This window comes from Hyperolius riggenbachi, chromosome 9, assembly GCF_040937935.1.
Source record: "Hyperolius riggenbachi isolate aHypRig1 chromosome 9, aHypRig1.pri, whole genome shotgun sequence".
In the NCBI taxonomy this organism is placed as follows: domain Eukaryota; kingdom Metazoa; phylum Chordata; class Amphibia; order Anura; family Hyperoliidae; genus Hyperolius; species Hyperolius riggenbachi.
In genome coordinates this window covers 61,282,864-61,299,375 of record NC_090654.1, presented here as the reverse complement: position 1 = coordinate 61,299,375, position 16,512 = coordinate 61,282,864, and the positions used below count along the sequence as shown (strand labels likewise).

The 16,512-nt window shown below is 46.1% G+C and overlaps 1 protein-coding gene across 1 annotated transcript in view; it reads right to left on the bottom strand.

Annotated features, from left to right (window-relative positions):
• The window catches only part of LOC137532421 (dystroglycan 1-like), a 169,961-nt gene extending 161,468 nt beyond the window's left edge, over positions 1-8,493 (bottom strand). Inside the window, exons 1-2 of the mRNA XM_068252899.1 lie at positions 8,383-8,493; positions 2,386-2,581 (exon numbers count right to left, since the gene is read on the bottom strand). The gene's annotated coding sequence lies outside the window, so the exon portion shown is untranslated. The remainder of the gene's footprint in view (positions 1-2,385; positions 2,582-8,382) is intronic.
• Between the last annotated feature and the right edge of the window lie 8,019 nt (positions 8,494-16,512).

Sequence of the window (16,512 nt, the reverse complement as noted above, 5' to 3'; positions counted from 1 at the left end):
ATGGTTGTCCGAGACCTTCTCCGCATCTCCTAGAGGGATCCTAATGTGCTCATAATTGTTCTCTCAATGTTCCCAACGCAGAAAGCTATACAATTAGATCCTGACCAGTGACCCCCTTGAAGCACACCTATAGGCAAGGAGTATTCCATCATTGGGTATAAATACTTGGCAAACATTGCTTTGTGTGTTTTCATTTACTAAAATGCTTACTCATTTTTTTAAACTATGTGCTTTTTAATTTTTAATTTCACAATTTACTTAAACAGGCTGGGACAAGTTCAAGTACCTCCTGAGCCCAACATAGGAACCTCCGAAAGTACATATACTGCACACTGAGAACCTAGGTTCTAGAGAACTTTGCCGCTTAAGGATCAGAGACTGCTGGTACGAAAAATGGATCCCAACGTCGTCACGCCGACTGGATTTGCCAATACCACCGATCACACCTCTCTTCCATCACTGAAGCTCACTTGCTCTCCCGTCGCTATGACGGCAGAGCTCTGTGAGTCAGTCAGGAGCCGATTTCATTGGCTCCTGACCCTATGATCAAGGAGATACCGACGATAGAGCGAGGGGGCTGCAGTGGTGAGAGAGTGGTCCTACCCACGGTAGCACGTGCGGCGGGGAAGTTGAAATCTACGCCCTGGCAGGGATAGCAGCTCCCAAACAGGGCTTAGATTTCAAGTAGAGCTGTACGCAAGTGGTTAACAGGGAACCTAAAGCAAAACAAAAGAAAACAGTTTAGCTTACCTGGGGTTTCTACCAGCCCCTGCAGCCGTCCTGTGCTTGCGCCGTCACTGTGCGATGCTCCAGTCCCCCACATCACCCTTATTTCAGCCAGGTGAGGTGACAGCCACTGTGCATGCGTGGCCCAGGTCGAGTGCATCCTCGATCACACTCCCATAGCGTTCTGTCCATGCACAGTAGAGATTTTCTCTTACCGCACATGCACGGAGCGCTTGCGTCTGCCGGAGACCGAACAGGAGGCACATGGAGAGAGGCTACGCATCGAGATGAAAGAGTGGTGCTGCGGATGACAGGAACGTCGCACAGTGATGGCATGGGGACAGCGCAGATGCTGGGGGCTGGTAGAATCCCCAGGTAAGTTAAACTGTTTTATGTTTTTTGTTTTGCTTTAAGTTCCCTTTAAAGGTGCCCCACTGTGAAAAAAAAAATGAAATACATACAGTATGAAAAGGACATTTCTCCCAGAGTAAAAATGTACTGTAATCACTTTTTTCCCTATGTTGCTGTCACTTGCAGTAGGTAGTAAAAAGCTGACATATTTTGGACCAGTCCATCATGGGAGATTCTCAATATTTCCTTTACAGAATGTCAGCCAGCTGCCCTACTTGTTTGCACACAATTTTGTCAGTTGGACTGAGAAACTGCAGTTCAATAAGTACTTTTTTAAATAAATAAATGAGAATCCCCCATGAGGAGGTGGACTACCGTAGTTAAAAAGCTGTCAGATTTTCAATGCCTACAGTAATTGGTTCAAACTCGGATCCCAAAAACGGTAGGCGATTCAAATTTTTTAGTGCTTCCATTCTGTGAATCTGGTTTGGGCTAACGTAGCCGAAATGCTGCATGCAGCACGTTTTCGATTAATACAGAAAATGATCCTATAGGATTACATTGTTAAAGGGAAGATCCGAGGTGTAAAAAAAAAATCTACTTACCTGGGGCTTCCTCCAGCCCCTGGCAGCCGTCCTGAGCCCTAGCCACAGCTCCGCTCCGCTCAGGATGGCTGCCAGGGGCTTGAGGATGCCCCAGGTAAGTAGATTTTCTTTTTTTATTATTTTGCTCAGACCTCCCCTTTAAAGTGCTTTGCTGATCCTCGGCAAGGCACTGATCAACGGCAAAGCACTAAAACGCTCCTGAAAAGCGTCCCCCTGTAAACTAGCCCAAAGTGACAGCAACTTAGGAAAAAAGAAATGTATAGTGCAGTTTACAATTGTTTTGCAATGGCAATACCTTGGCAAAACACAACTGATATCCTGTCAGAAATGGGAAATTATTCCTTACATGGCCCTAGCATGATGCCTTGTGGCACTTCACTAGAACTTACGGTACACAATAATAATTTTGATGTAAGATATTTGTATGAAGTTTATGTGTGACTGTAATTAAGGATAAATCATGTCACACTGTGTACAAAGGGTTGCTAGGTTACTCCCTCCTGAGCATTTGGTGCTGGTGAAATTGTTTTTGGAATTTAACAACTTCCAATTTCATTTACAGATACATTATAGATATTATAAGGTGTATAATGTGAGATGAAACTGCATCTGTGGGTCCAAAAATGATATTACCTCCTTGAAAATATGTGTCATTATATCACATCTTAAAATAATAGGTTTCCCTCTCCTCCATGGAACGCACCTTTCCACCAGCGAGTGCTCAATCCCCTCCTGCCGCTGAGTGAGGAGATGACGACTTCAGGTGGAGTGCACTCTAAGTGAGGTGGGCCAGTCTCCGGCTGCACATTTCTCTCTGTGGGACATCAGTCCATCTATGGCCTCCTTCGTATAGTCAGAATCTTCTGCAGTGCTCCATATAGTTGATGTTATTCAGAATACTACAACAAAAACACAAAAACAACCAATCATGTTGCTGTTTAGTTGAGGCTTCAATTAGGCCATATGTGTCAAACTCTGTCCCACGGGCCAAATCTGGCCCACAGAGTTCTGACTTTACAAACAAACAACACAAACACAGAACATTTATATCGCGCTTTTCTCCTGGCGGACTCAAAGCGCCAGAGCTGCAGCCACTAGGACGCGCTCTATAGGCAGTAGCAGTGTTAGGGAGACTTGCCCAAGGTCTCCTAGTGAATAGGTGCTGGCTTACTGAACATGCAGAGCCGAGATTTGAACCCAGATCTCCTGTGTCAGAGGCAGAGCCCTTAACCATTACACTATCCAGCCAGTGCTAGTTCCACCAGGAAAGCTATATTGGAGGGGAAGTCCTAGATCACCAGGAAAGCCATATGGGGAGGTGAGGGAGCGCACTACACACCAGGGAACTGTATAGGGGAGGCAGGGGGCCACTAGACACAAAAGAAATGTATAGGAGAGGGAGGAGGCATTACACACCAGGGAACTATATAGAGGAGGGATGGGGCCACTAGACACCAGGGAACTGTATAGGAGAGGGGGGACCACTAGACACCAGGGAACTCTATGGGAGGAGGGTTGGCATTAGACACCAGGGAGCTGTATAGGGGAGGGAGGGGGCATCAGACACTAGGGAACTTTACAAGGGAGAGAGGTGGCCATTAGACATTGAGGTTGGCCTGCAACTTGGCCCCAGTGCTCAGTTTCGCCCCACTTTGTATTTCGGTTTGTCACTCCTTAATTAGGAGTTTTGATTGCTTCCTAACTGCAACATACACAGTACAAAAACAAAAACCTTTTCCATAGCCATCAATGAATTGGCTCTACAAAGAGAAGAGAAAATGAGAAGAATGACCATAGGAGCTTTTGAAGGCCATCTCATTATTTCCTCTCATTGTGAATTGCACAGTGCCATATATATTAAACAGTTCAGACAGGTTCTATACACAGTCCTCAGAGATGGAGGAAGGGCCCGTTGGCCTGTGTTTGGCCGCAGCAACTGGGGGGTCCAAGTGAAGATATCCCTCCCTACTTCAGTAAATACCCCTCAGACTAGCACTTGATGAGTCCTGTTTGGGTTGGAAGATACTGGAGACAAATGACTTATCCCTCCCACAGCCCTCCTTTATTATCAGTTACTGTCATTAATTGGCAGGTAATTGTCTGGACAATAGTCAGGGGACCCTTCCCCCCCATGCAGATGGCCACTATTGTCCATCAGAGTGTATACTGTCATTCTGACACTTGTCTGATTGTTTCATGTAACAGTGATTAGCAAGCCATTGATAAGCTGATGAACTCTGACCCTTAGCTGATTGCAGTGACCTCTACACACTTCTCATTACTTTCTCCAGCCCAGCCCCCCCATGCTTCCCTCCAAGGATCTACAGGTGGGGGTGGTAGATACACCACATGGCTAGTGTTCACTAATGACTCCGCCATATGAATGAACATGACAATCCCGTCTGTCTGATAGAGTGGATGGTTACGGAGCAATATACGCTGATCAGCAATAAAATAAAAGCCACTGATGAGCGAAGTGAAACACATTGATTATCTGATTACAAAGGCATCTGTCAAGGAGTGGGATAGATTAGGTGGCTCTCCAATGTGATGTGTAGGGAGCAGAGAGTGTAATCCTAGTGACTTTGAGAAGGGTCAGATTTTGATGGCAATTTGAATGGACCAGAGTGTCTCCAGGTCTTATGGGATGCTTCCAGTGTACAGTGCTCAGTACAGTATTCAGATGTGGTCCAAAGAAGGAGAACTGGTGAATTGAGTCTGTATTTGTAATAATAGCCCCTATTCATTTGGGCACCTGCTGTTGCCAAAGTTGAAATATCAGTAATGCAATATTACTGATATTCTGCTATTGGCTTCCATGACATACAGTATACGCCACACTAACACCCCCATCTGTGCATAATAGTAACCCCCCCCCCAACTATGTATAACACTACCCGAGGGCCCTTTCACACTGGCGCAGTGCGTTGTAGCAGACTGCCCCACTGCTACTGCAGCCTAATGCAGGTTTATGGGGAAGTTCATTCTTCCCACGTTGTGGTACACTGTGCCGGAAGTGCCCGATTTAACGCTAGTGCATACCTACGATACCGCGCGGCTCCTGGGGTGACCTGCGTCGGCCCGGAAGTCATGGTGATGCAGGTGTTTTTCTAAGCGTTGGAGGTCGCTGAAGCGTATTTTTACAATGTATTTCCGCATGCACGAAGCAGGAAGTGACTGTAAGTGTGCGTCACTTCCTGCTTGGCTGAATGCCAGACAGTTTTTGGCAGTGCTTTGCGGCAGGCTCGGCACACTGCACCGTTAATGCTAATTTACAGTGTGACACCAGCCTCAGCCTAAAGGCTCATACAGCTGCCCAACGCATGTCGCTCATCGGGGATAAGAAGCAAATCCCCTTGGGTGACATCACTGAGCCCTGCCGCACACCGCACCTCTCTAGCTATCGATGCGGTGTGTTGCTATGCGGGGGACAACAGAGGGACGATGAGTGGCGCGATGGGCGGGGGAGTGGCACTAACAATGGGATCACGCTGGGGTTGGGTACATCCATCCAGCGGATCGCTCGCGGATTGCGTGTCTGGGGTTGTCGGGTGCTGTGCACACGCCTGATTGTCGGCTGAGGCGGCTATTATCGACCACCTCAGCCGACTTAAGTCAAGTGTGTGTATGTGGCTTAATGATGACCTGTAAAGACATGGACCAGTCAATACTGTCATAGCCAATCACAGTGGCCAACTATACTTGCGTCACAGTCAATATGGCATTGGGCTATATGATAGCTGAACTCCGGTGTTTGTTAGGGCCCTTTTCCACTAGCAATCACAATCACAAACGCCAGTGATTGCGATTGCGATTTTTCATTAATTCTGTTATGCGATTGCGATTTTCATTTGCATTGCATTATCATTGTAAAAATCGCTCCAGCAAGCGATTGCGATTAGCGATTTCCAAATCGAATCACTGTAGTGGAAAATACTTCTCGTGATTTCTATGATAAAGTAACAACCCTAGCGATTTAAAAATCACTAGCGATTTGCGATTTTGCGATTCAGCAATCGCAATCGCTCTAGTGGAAAAGGGCACTTAGAGCAAACTAAACTCTTGTACAGCACACAATGAAAAGTCTTTAATCCACATATAGATGCTGAAGAAATTCACTTCTCTGAGTTCTTGTGTTTGTTTAGGCAGATCAATGTGTCTAATTAGGTCTTTTCCTCAACTGTGAATAGACTGCAGGAGAGCTCTGCCAATGCAGCTCTCCATACAGTAAACACTGACGCTTAATCTTTCCATTGCTGTCTGTAAAAGTGAAGTCAAGGAAAACTTCAGTTTTTAGGTTGCACACGTGGAGTAAAGGTCCAATCCCGAAGATGAACTAATGTAGCACAAATTGTTTAAAAAGAGAATGTTGGCCATGAGAGTCAGGTATCAAAACATGCAGTGCATTGGTACCGTGTTCCCCCTTCAATGCTACCACTAGTAAGCCTACAGTGTTTATTTACGCTTTTATGCTAGTACTGTCATTGTTTGTCACCCTACTGTTCTGCACAGGCAACGTGTTCTCCCCTCTCTATGCAACCAGCTCCATTGTGCCCTCTTTTGGCTACCAAACCCACCGCGTGTCCAGGGCTGTGGAGTCCGAGCTGAAGCAATTTTTGGGTACCTGAAATACGGTAGGTGGTTTCATATACTGAGGAGATGGAGTCAGGTTATTTTTTTTTGTACAAACTCCATAGCTCTGGTAAGTATTAGACTAAAGGTGCGTACACACGTCCAACTTTATGCCTGATTGTCGTTTAAACTGGTCGTTTGAACGACTTGAAGTGCAAATAAGTCGTTCAGACGTCCTGTACACACTGACCAACAAAGCGGCTGATATGCTAATTTACATGTCATTTACCAACTTGATAATGGACAATGGACTGGATAGAACAATGGACTAGATCAAACGTCTATGTTTGAACGCCTATTAGTTGGACAAACGACTAGAAGTCGTTTGTACACATTTACGGACCTAACAGTCGTTTGAACGATAGTTGGTCCAATGGATCCGCACAGTGGTTTGGGCAAACTGGCTGTTATCAGTCGCTCGACAGTGCGTACACACGTCTAACGTGTCGTTCAAATGACAAGTCGGTCGAAAAAAGTTGGACATGTGTTGGAGTCGAGGAGTCAGAGCAATTTTGGAAACCAGGAGTCAGAGGTTTCCGTAACTAAGGAGTCAGATGATTTTGTACCGAATCCACAGTCCTGCGTGTGCCCCTTTTCTGTGCTACCAACTCTACTATATAAAAAAAGACAAATTCAAGGTGGATCCACAGGCCTCAGATGTGAGACAATTTAAATGGAGAGTTACAGACCAAGGTGGAGGTCCATCAAACCTCCAAACGAGCTTGCAACATATAACAGATACAGGCAGGACTTAATTGTTGTAGTTAGAGCAATCTACAAACGTCTTCTTTTATTCATAACTTGGTGATACTGCATACTAGTCCAGCACAACGTTTCTCACAACAAAGGACATTGTGCTGGACTAGTATGCTGTAGCACAGCATTATGAATAAAAGCTAAGTGTTGGAGAAGTGCTCCCGCTACCAGGGTTGAGTTCGGACTGGATCGGTTATTTGTTCCGACTCTTCTCTGTGTCACCCACCCTACCGCTGATGTTCCTAGTCACAGGAGGTAGCAGATGCTGGGAGGGGGTGCCAATTATAGTGCTGCACTCAGACAGACATAAAGTGTAATTACACCACAACTTTCCGCTTTTTCGCCTACAAATGTCCCCACAACTTCCAGACACTAAAAACAGTCGAGTTTCCCCCGCTGGCTCACATATAGAAATGATGTTACACGGCCATCTGTCTCCGCCCACTGCGGTAAACAACAGGGGTGGATCTGATATCACATCTTACCAAACAATCCTAGAAATCTTCAATTAAAACTATATGATAAGCACAGGGGACGCTAATAAATGTGACTTCTGAGGGAAGTGTGGGAGGAATGTTTCTTTATAAAAATAAGAAAAAAATTGTTTTCAGAAAGTTTCCCTAAAGCACAATCACTGATATTAGTCACGAGAAATTATTCCTTTTAAAATAGACCCACCGTGATCATTTACATAGAGACTGTACTGGAAATTATGTAATTAACAAAATTGCTTATTTTTCCCAATACAGTATAGCAACACCAGGTACTGTATAATAAACCTGTATATAATAAAACTTCTGTTATAGTAAACGTTTTTGTCCCCTACGTGATGCTGACTGGATATAGTAAAAAGTGGGCGGTGCAAGCGTCGCATGTCAGTGTGAAACCTATTGTCTACTGCTCTCCTTAGGCTGGTGCTGCAAGCCCCGCCCAAGGAGGTATTGGAGCCAATCACAGGAAGTGAGTGGCTGCCTCTATTCATTGACGGATGGAATTTTTAAAGAGCCCTGGATACTGTACCAGCAATTTTTCCTGCCTGGTTATGCAGCCCTAAGGTATATTTAACCTTGTAGTCAACCAGATGTGCAAATGCTTGTACTGTACCTACAATGGGAGGACAGAGTTGCTCCTTTGCAGCACAGAATGTACCAGGGCATGCTGGGCCATTTCTAGGGCAATTTCTGATATAGTAAGTTTCTGATATACTGTATTTTTCGGCATATAAGGCACACTTTTTCTTATGGCGTCTTATTGTCTGAATATACAGCAAACATTGGTGCCAGAGGTGCAGAGCGCACAGTGAAGCTCCTACCAATCCTGCCGCCACGCTCCTCGCCCCTTCGCTCCAGCCACGATCCTCTTCTTCTCCAGCCAGGTGCTGTTGACTGAAGCCGCCTTTAGGTCCTCCGTTCCTCCTGGCCTCCTGTTAATGCAAGATAAAGAAATGTTAGTGACAATTTGCCCCTCTGCAGCGCTGTACACACGCTGGATTAAACTTGGCCAAGAATCTAGCGCGTGCATCGGAGCCCCAACATCTGATGCCGGACTGACCACCGAGCACATTGTTCACCCGGCCAACCAGAAGCTGATTCTTTGTGCGCTGTGAGTCATTCCTCCTACCCCTCCACAGCAATAAACTAATTGGTGGCCACTGGGCTAGTGACATGTCTGTACAGCACTCGCCCGGATCCCTGCAGGCAAGAGCACTTGTCATATATATGTAGCTTTAATGTCCAATAATGGCTGAATAAGAAAAACATCCACAGATCTGCCAAATAAAGTTCTAGAGACTGTTTAAAGTAAAGTCAAATCAGGTCATCTGATTTGCCTTGCCTCTGAATTCAGGATCATGACATTTCTACCCAGGCACTCCTATAGACCTGAGGAAGCGGCTGTGGCCCGTGAAACGCGTTGTCGATTGTGCCCTAATAAAAATTGAGAAGCTTTTTACCGTTACCTTGCATGTGAGTCTGACTCCCATAAGGTAGGAACATCATTATCTTCTACTATTATAAATGATTCCTACACTATAAGAAACATAGCCATATTTCTACGGGCGCCTTCTATCCTTTCACAGTTACCTTCACCACTGTATAGTGGAACTCTCCAAGTGTGCCACCTTTGTTATCAGGAGCTCCGACCTACCCTTCTACTGGAAACAAGGCCAAGTGAGGACGGTACTTCCTCACATGCTGGTTGATTGGTTGCTGTCACAGCGACTTAATTTTGTGAGTATATCTCTCTATCCTTCACATCTTCTGGTGTTGTAGTGATAATACACCACATCGGGCTCCCGTTCTCCCTGTGTCCTTTTGTCTTCTATAAGAGTCTATGGTAAGGATTAGATTGTGATCTCCTTTGAGGGACAGTTAAGTGACAAGACTATACTTTGTACAGCGCTGCAAAAGATGTTGGCACTATATAAATACTAAATAACAATAATAATAGTCAGATCATGATTTCGATTTTTGCTGCAAATCAATTGAAATTACAATTGAAGCAGCTCCTCTTGCTATAGATTTCTTGCAGATCTGATCAAGGTGTTCAAATCTGAAGGAGAAAATTACCGGTTATGTGTGTATGGCTTTACTATTCTAACGATATATATATATATATATATATATATATATATATACCGTCTATCCCTGAAAATAAGACAGTGTCTTATATTAATTGTTGCACCAAAAGATGTGCTAGGGCTTATTTTCAGGGGATGTCTTATATGTCTATGAACACAAAAGTTCCTGTGCTGTGTGTCCTCCTGACCTCACCCACTGTGACACCTTTTCCTCTGCTGGATCCACCTCTTCTGTGCCACTTTTTTCCCCTTCAGGCAGGGAACACACTTGACTGTTTTTGTGCGCGTTTTCTTCACAGAAAAACTGAGAACTGATGTTAATCAATGGGCTAGTTCAGACTTAATATGTTGACATTCTGCATGATGACTCTGCACATTTTGTCAGTTTTCTCTATCAATTACATCAGCTGCTGTGAAAAAACATGCGCGTTTTCCTGCATGGAAACACACTTGGTCTGCAGAAAAAGTATGCAGAAAAATGCACGCAGAGAACTGAAAGACAAGTGTGTTCCCTGCCTAAGTGTCCCCTCTGTACCTGTGTCCTCCTCTACCCCCTGTCTTCCTGTGTCTGGTGTCTACTTGCCCGCAAGACTATGGGCTCCAGCAATAACAAAAGTTTCCATATTTTTCCCCTTACTGCCGCTAGGGCTTACTTTCAGGGTAGGGCTTATATTTCGAGTATGCTCAAAATTCCTACTAGGGCTTACTTTCAGGGGATGTCTTAATTTCAGGGAAAGAGGGTATATATATATATATATATATATATATATATATATATATATATATCTGTGAGTTAATGGATGTGCTCTGTTATTCCTCGCAGCGCTGCCATAGGTCTCATCCTCACTTGTGTCTCCTCCTCCCAAGTCGAGAAAGAATGCCCAGAACCTCCTCTGGCTCCTGTCCAGTCAAACCTAATCAGATGTTAATAGGAAGGTACAGCTCACTCCTATTGAAATGAGTATGCACAGGGCTAAATGAGTTCCAGTTCCTGGTAAATCATGATCAAACGCCACTTATCTCTTTATTTTGGCTGCTGGCATGTCTCCAATACGATGTGTGGAGCTCAATCTCAAAGCAAGGAGAGATCAGCCAACCATGGCAGCATTAAAATCAGCAAAGGCACATTCACAGCATATATAATCGCTAGCGGCACCTTGATTCAACCTGCAGTACCTTCAGCCTGCAAACCGACCCTTAACTGAGACACAATTTTGGGCTATCCAAACCTGACCTGCAAATGACTCAAATGCCTGATGCAAATATCAAGGATGCGTACCTATTATACAGCCGCCGGGAGATTTGGGCGCAGGGTAAATGCCGATAAATGTCTCACCCTGCTCCTGCACAAGCCCCGGCGGCGTTAATTACTATTCCCCCTCCAGGCCACCGTGGACTCAGGGGAAAGATGTAATTCAGCTTCCAGCTATTGCTGGCGGCCGAAATTACAGTGCTTTTGGAGTAATTTGTGCACAGTCTTTTGATTGTGCTTTTGACGGCGCACAAATTACTCACTCAGCACCGCTATAGCTGTAATTCCTATTACGGCCTATGGTGGCGCCAGTTGCGCCCAAATCTCCTACGCTGTTTTTACAGCCCTCTTCAAGGATAGCCTATCTTGAAGTATTGGAGCAAGTAACTGTGTAATAATTCTGGTCATAGATAAGTGTTATGCTAGGTACACAAGGTACGATTTTCCGGCCCAATCGTTTTTCTGCTCGATTCTGCACTTGATTCTGCGCTCGATTCTCTTATCTTCGCTCGTTTTTCTTATCTTTTTCCATTCACTTCTATGAGAAATTGAGCGCAGAATCGATCGGGAGTAATACCGGACATGAGGGATTTTATCAATCGGATGCATTTATCGCACGGAAAGTCATATCATGTGTACCCAGCATTAAAGCAAACCCTGGAGGTTTGCAAAGCCAACAATTAGGTATTTACCTCAGAAGGGGGAAGCTTCTGGATCCTAAAGAGGCTTATCCTGTCCTCGTACATCAGCCCGTTCCAGCGCTGGAACCCCCGAAAAGCAGCCTCCCTGCACAAGTGCACTAGCACTGTCCTGCTAAGGCTTTGGCAGAAATAGCAGAGCCCAATCAGGTCCATGCTACTGTGCAGGTGCATACGGCTAGCGACTGCGCAGTAGCGTGGACCTGATTCGGCCTGTTTTTTCCAAAGAATGATGAGCAAGACAACGACAAGCCCTTTTTCAGGGTCCCAGTGCTGGAACAGGGTGCGGAGGAGGATGAGAAGGCTTCCCCCTCCCAAGGTAAATACACAATAGGGCCACTTTTTCCGCTACAGGTACACTTTAAGGTTAGGTTTCGTACTCATGTTAGGTGGTTTTTGGCAAAGGTGGCGAGGCGGGGCAACCCCTGCCGAGAAACTAGTGCGTATGGCAGCCCTGATGCATCACCAAGAGATTTGGAGTGCCAGATTTTCTCAGTCGATAGCACACTGAGCCCATTGTTCTCCTCCTAACCATCCCATACCACTATGTGCCATATGTCATCCCCTCCAAGCAACAGCATGCATCAGACAGCCACAGACTAAGGAAGTGCCTGAACAGCACACGGACCAAAACTGTCGCCACATGAATCCTGATCTCTGCAGGTGACAGTCTGCACAGATGTGTATGAGGCTTTAGACTATTATTGAAAAGTAATCTTTCCCCTTTAACAAGAATCTACAGTTACGACTATTTTGTCAATTCGTGTCTGCACAGAGATCTACAGGGACGAGCAGCAGGAGGTGTAAACGGCAGCAAAAAGAACAGTAAGGACTATTTTGGGCAGCCTTTGGTGTGAACAGGCCACAACTGATCAGCCAAGCCACCGTTGTATCATGCAGCTAATTATGACTGGCAGCTACACAATAATCATTTCTGCACATAAAACACATAGAAAAAGGCATTAGACGTTGATAAAAAAAAAAACCTCTCCTTTTGTGATATGCTGTAATGTGGGAAAAAGTGAATACCGGTACCTACAAATTACTGCTCTTTTATAAATAGGCCCCTTTTAAAAAACAGCCATCCATGTTATCAAAGACCCTTGAGTAAATAAATTATCAATAAGAAAATTATAGAGATGTACCAGACAGTGCATTCAATCTAGTTAGGATTATAACTACAAAAAAAAATTGAGCAAACATTAATCCTCCCACTTTTCTGATACCTTTTAACTGTTCCATAAACTGCATAATGCTAGGTACACACTATGAGATTTTCTGGTAGATTTACTGTCAGTGGCATAGCAATAGGGGGTGCATAGGTTGCGACCACATCAGGGCCCTTGGGCCAGAGGGGACCCGAGGGGCCATCCCTCGACCACAGTATTCGCTCTTTTTTGGTCCTGTGCTGATAATATTCACTTTTATAGATGCTTTGAATAGTAGTGATCATTAAAAACTGTTTCCCATCCTCTTCTTGCACCTCTGTAGTTGCCATTGGCAGGTTTTGGTGCGTCACATCAATTGTTTTGTATAAAGTGCTTTGGGAGCCCCAATGTAAAACTTGCACTGGGGACCACAGCTTCTTAGCTAGCCACTGTGTCAGATCGATTATTTCCAATATACCCGATCTGATTTCTTATCGATTTCTGGTAGAAGTGAACGGAAAACAGCTGTAAATCAATCACAAATCAGATTGGACATGTTGAAAATAATCAATCTGACAGTAAATCTGCCAAAAAATCTTATAGTGTGTACCAGGCATTAAGGACCTGATAATCAACCTGTGGTATTAGTGACAGATTTACCATAACATTTATCAAAGTGATTGAATCTGCAAGATCTACCTCTGTATAGAAAACCTGACAAGGAAACGCCAGGAAATTATTTCAGGACCATTTCCTTATGCCCCCAATATCTGTTTTTAGATAAAAAACAAACAAAAAGAACCCTGAGTCATAGCTCCCCAAATTTCTCCCTAACTCCTCTCTCCACATACTCACTAACATCGAAGGAGCCTGTCTCATAACATGCAAGAACTTCCGGTCTGAATAGTCTTCTGGAGGTGTGGCCTGGAGTCTGCTGCCATCCTCTTGCTTCTCCCTGCAGGGGAGGGGCGTGGTTAGATAACTCGTTCATTGAAGAGGGGTGGGGCAACATTGCAGAGGATTGTGGGAGGCATTGGAGCATCTTGGGAAGCCGCTTAGGAGGGTTTTTGGGAGCCGGTGGGTGTGGTCTGGCAGGCTCTTGAATGTATGGAGAGAGGTGAGGCTCTGTCTGCCTGGTGTGGGTGGCTCTCAGCTTAGGTGAGTGTGAGGGGTTATTTGAGAGTTTGGGGGTCAATCTTTTTTTTATTGGAAAAAAATAATAATCTGTAATTGCTCTGCTAGCAGATACCAGAGATACACACTTTGCATTACACACCATGAGAGAGAGGCAGGCAGATACAGGACTCACATCCTGCATTACAGAAAGGGCAATTCAAATATAAACACTCATAATCCAGCAACAGATACTTCTATCAAGCAGCACACACAATTCAGTCTCTGAGCTCCTCTCCTAGCACTGATGATAGCACACTCCATCCACACTCTGCTCCAGCTTCCTCCAGTACACAGACTGCTTCAGTCTATGATATGCAATTGCTGACTGTCTGGAAACTATAATGAGAAAATGTCCCACAGGCAGAGTGGAGGGGGAGCTGTGTATAAATGCAAGCCTTCTACCAATGTGTACTTTCTCACTCATTGCTCACATCTTACCCACCTCTACTGTGTGCTCAACCCAACACTGCTCACTTCTCCTACCTACCCCTACTGACTGTTCAAACCAACCCTGCCCTCTTCTCCTACCCACCCCTACAGTGTGCTCAACCTAACCCTGCTCGCTTCTCCCACCTACCCCTACAGTGTGCTCAACCTAACCCTGCTCGCTTCTCCTACCTACCCCTACAGTGTGCTCAACCTAACCCTGCTCACTTCTCCCACCTACCCCTACAGTGTGCTCAACCTAACCCTGCTCACTTCTACCTACCCCTGCTGACTGCTCATCCCAACCTTGCTCACTTCTCCCCCCCCCCCCCCACTGCTACAGTGTGCTCAACCCAACCCTGCTCACTTCTCCTAGCTATCACTACTGACTGCTCAACCCAACCCTGCTCACTTCTCCTAGCTATCGCTACTGACTGCTCAACCCAACCCTGCTCACTTCTCCTACCTACCCCTACTGTGTGCTCAACCCAACCCTGCTCACTTCTACCCACCCCTACAGTGTGCTCAACTCAACCCTGCTCACTTCTCCTACCTATCACTACTGACTGCTCAACCTAGCCCTGCTCACTTCTCCTACCTACCCCTGCTGACTGCTCAACCCAACCCTGCTCACTTCTACCCACCCCTACAGTGTGCTCAACCCAACACTGCTCACTTCTCCTACCCACCCCTACTGTGTGTTCAACCTAACCCTGCTCACTTCTCCTGCCTACCCCTACTGACTGCTCAACCCAACCCTGCTCACTTCTCCTATCCACCCCTACAGTGTGCTCAACCCAACACTGCTCACTTCTCCTGCCCACTCCTACTGTGTGTTCAACCTAACCCTGCTCACTTCTCCTGCCTGCCCCTACTGACTGCTCAACCCAACCCTGCTCACTTCTCCTATCCACCCCTACAGTGTGCTCAACCTAACCCTGCTTACTTCTCCTACCTACCCCTGCTGACTGCTCAACCCAACCCTGCTCACTTCTCCTACCTATCACTACTGACTGCTCAACCCAACCCTGCTCACTCCCCCTCCATACTCCTGCGGACTGCTAAACCCAACTCTGCTCACTTCTACCCACCCCTACAGTGTGTTCAACCCAACACTGCTCACTTCTCCTACCCACCCCTACTGTGTGTTCAACCTAACCCTGCTCACTTCTCCTGCCTGCCCCTACTGACTGCTCAACCCAACCCTGCTCACTTCTCCTATCCACCCCTACAGTGTGCTCAACCTAACCCTGCTTACTTCTCCTACCTACCCCTGCTGACTGCTCAACCCAACCCTGCTCACTTCTCCTACCTATCACTACTGACTGCTCAACCCAACCCTGCTCACTCCCCCTCCATACTCCTGCGGACTGCTAAACCCAACTCTGCTCACTTCTACCCACCCCAACAGTGTGCTCAGCACAACCCTGCTCACTTCTCCTACCCACCCCTATGATGTGCTCAACCCAACCCTGCTCACTTCTCCTACCCACCCCTACAGTGTGCTCAACCCAACCCTGCTCACTTCTCCTACCCATCCCTAATGTGTACTCAACCCAACCCTGCTCACTTCTCCTACCTAGCCCTACTGACGGCTCAACCCAACCCTACTGATTTCTGCTACCCACCTACAGTGTGCTCAACCGAAAACTGCTCACTTCTACCAAACTCTACTGCGTACTCAACCCAACCCTGCTCACTTCTCCTACCTACCCCTACTGACTGCTCAACCCAACCCTACTCATTTCTCCTACCCCCTTACTGCGTACTCAACCCAACCCTTCTCACTTCTCCTACCCACCTCTACTGCGTACTCAACCCAACCCTTCTCACTTCTCCAACCCACCTCTACTGCATACTCAACCCAACCCTTCTTACTTCTACTACCCACCTCTACTGCGTACTCAACCCAACCCTTCTCACTTCTACCCACCTCTACTGCGTACTCAACACAACCCTTCTCACTTCTACTACTCACCTCTACTGCGTACTCAACCCAACCCTTCTCACTTCTCCTACCCACCTCTACTGCGTACTCAACCCAACCCTTCTCACTTCTCCAACCCACCTTTACTGCATACTCAACCCAACCCTTCTCACTTCTTCTACCCACCTCTACTGCGTACTCAACCCAACCCTTCTCACTTCTCCTACCCACCTCTAC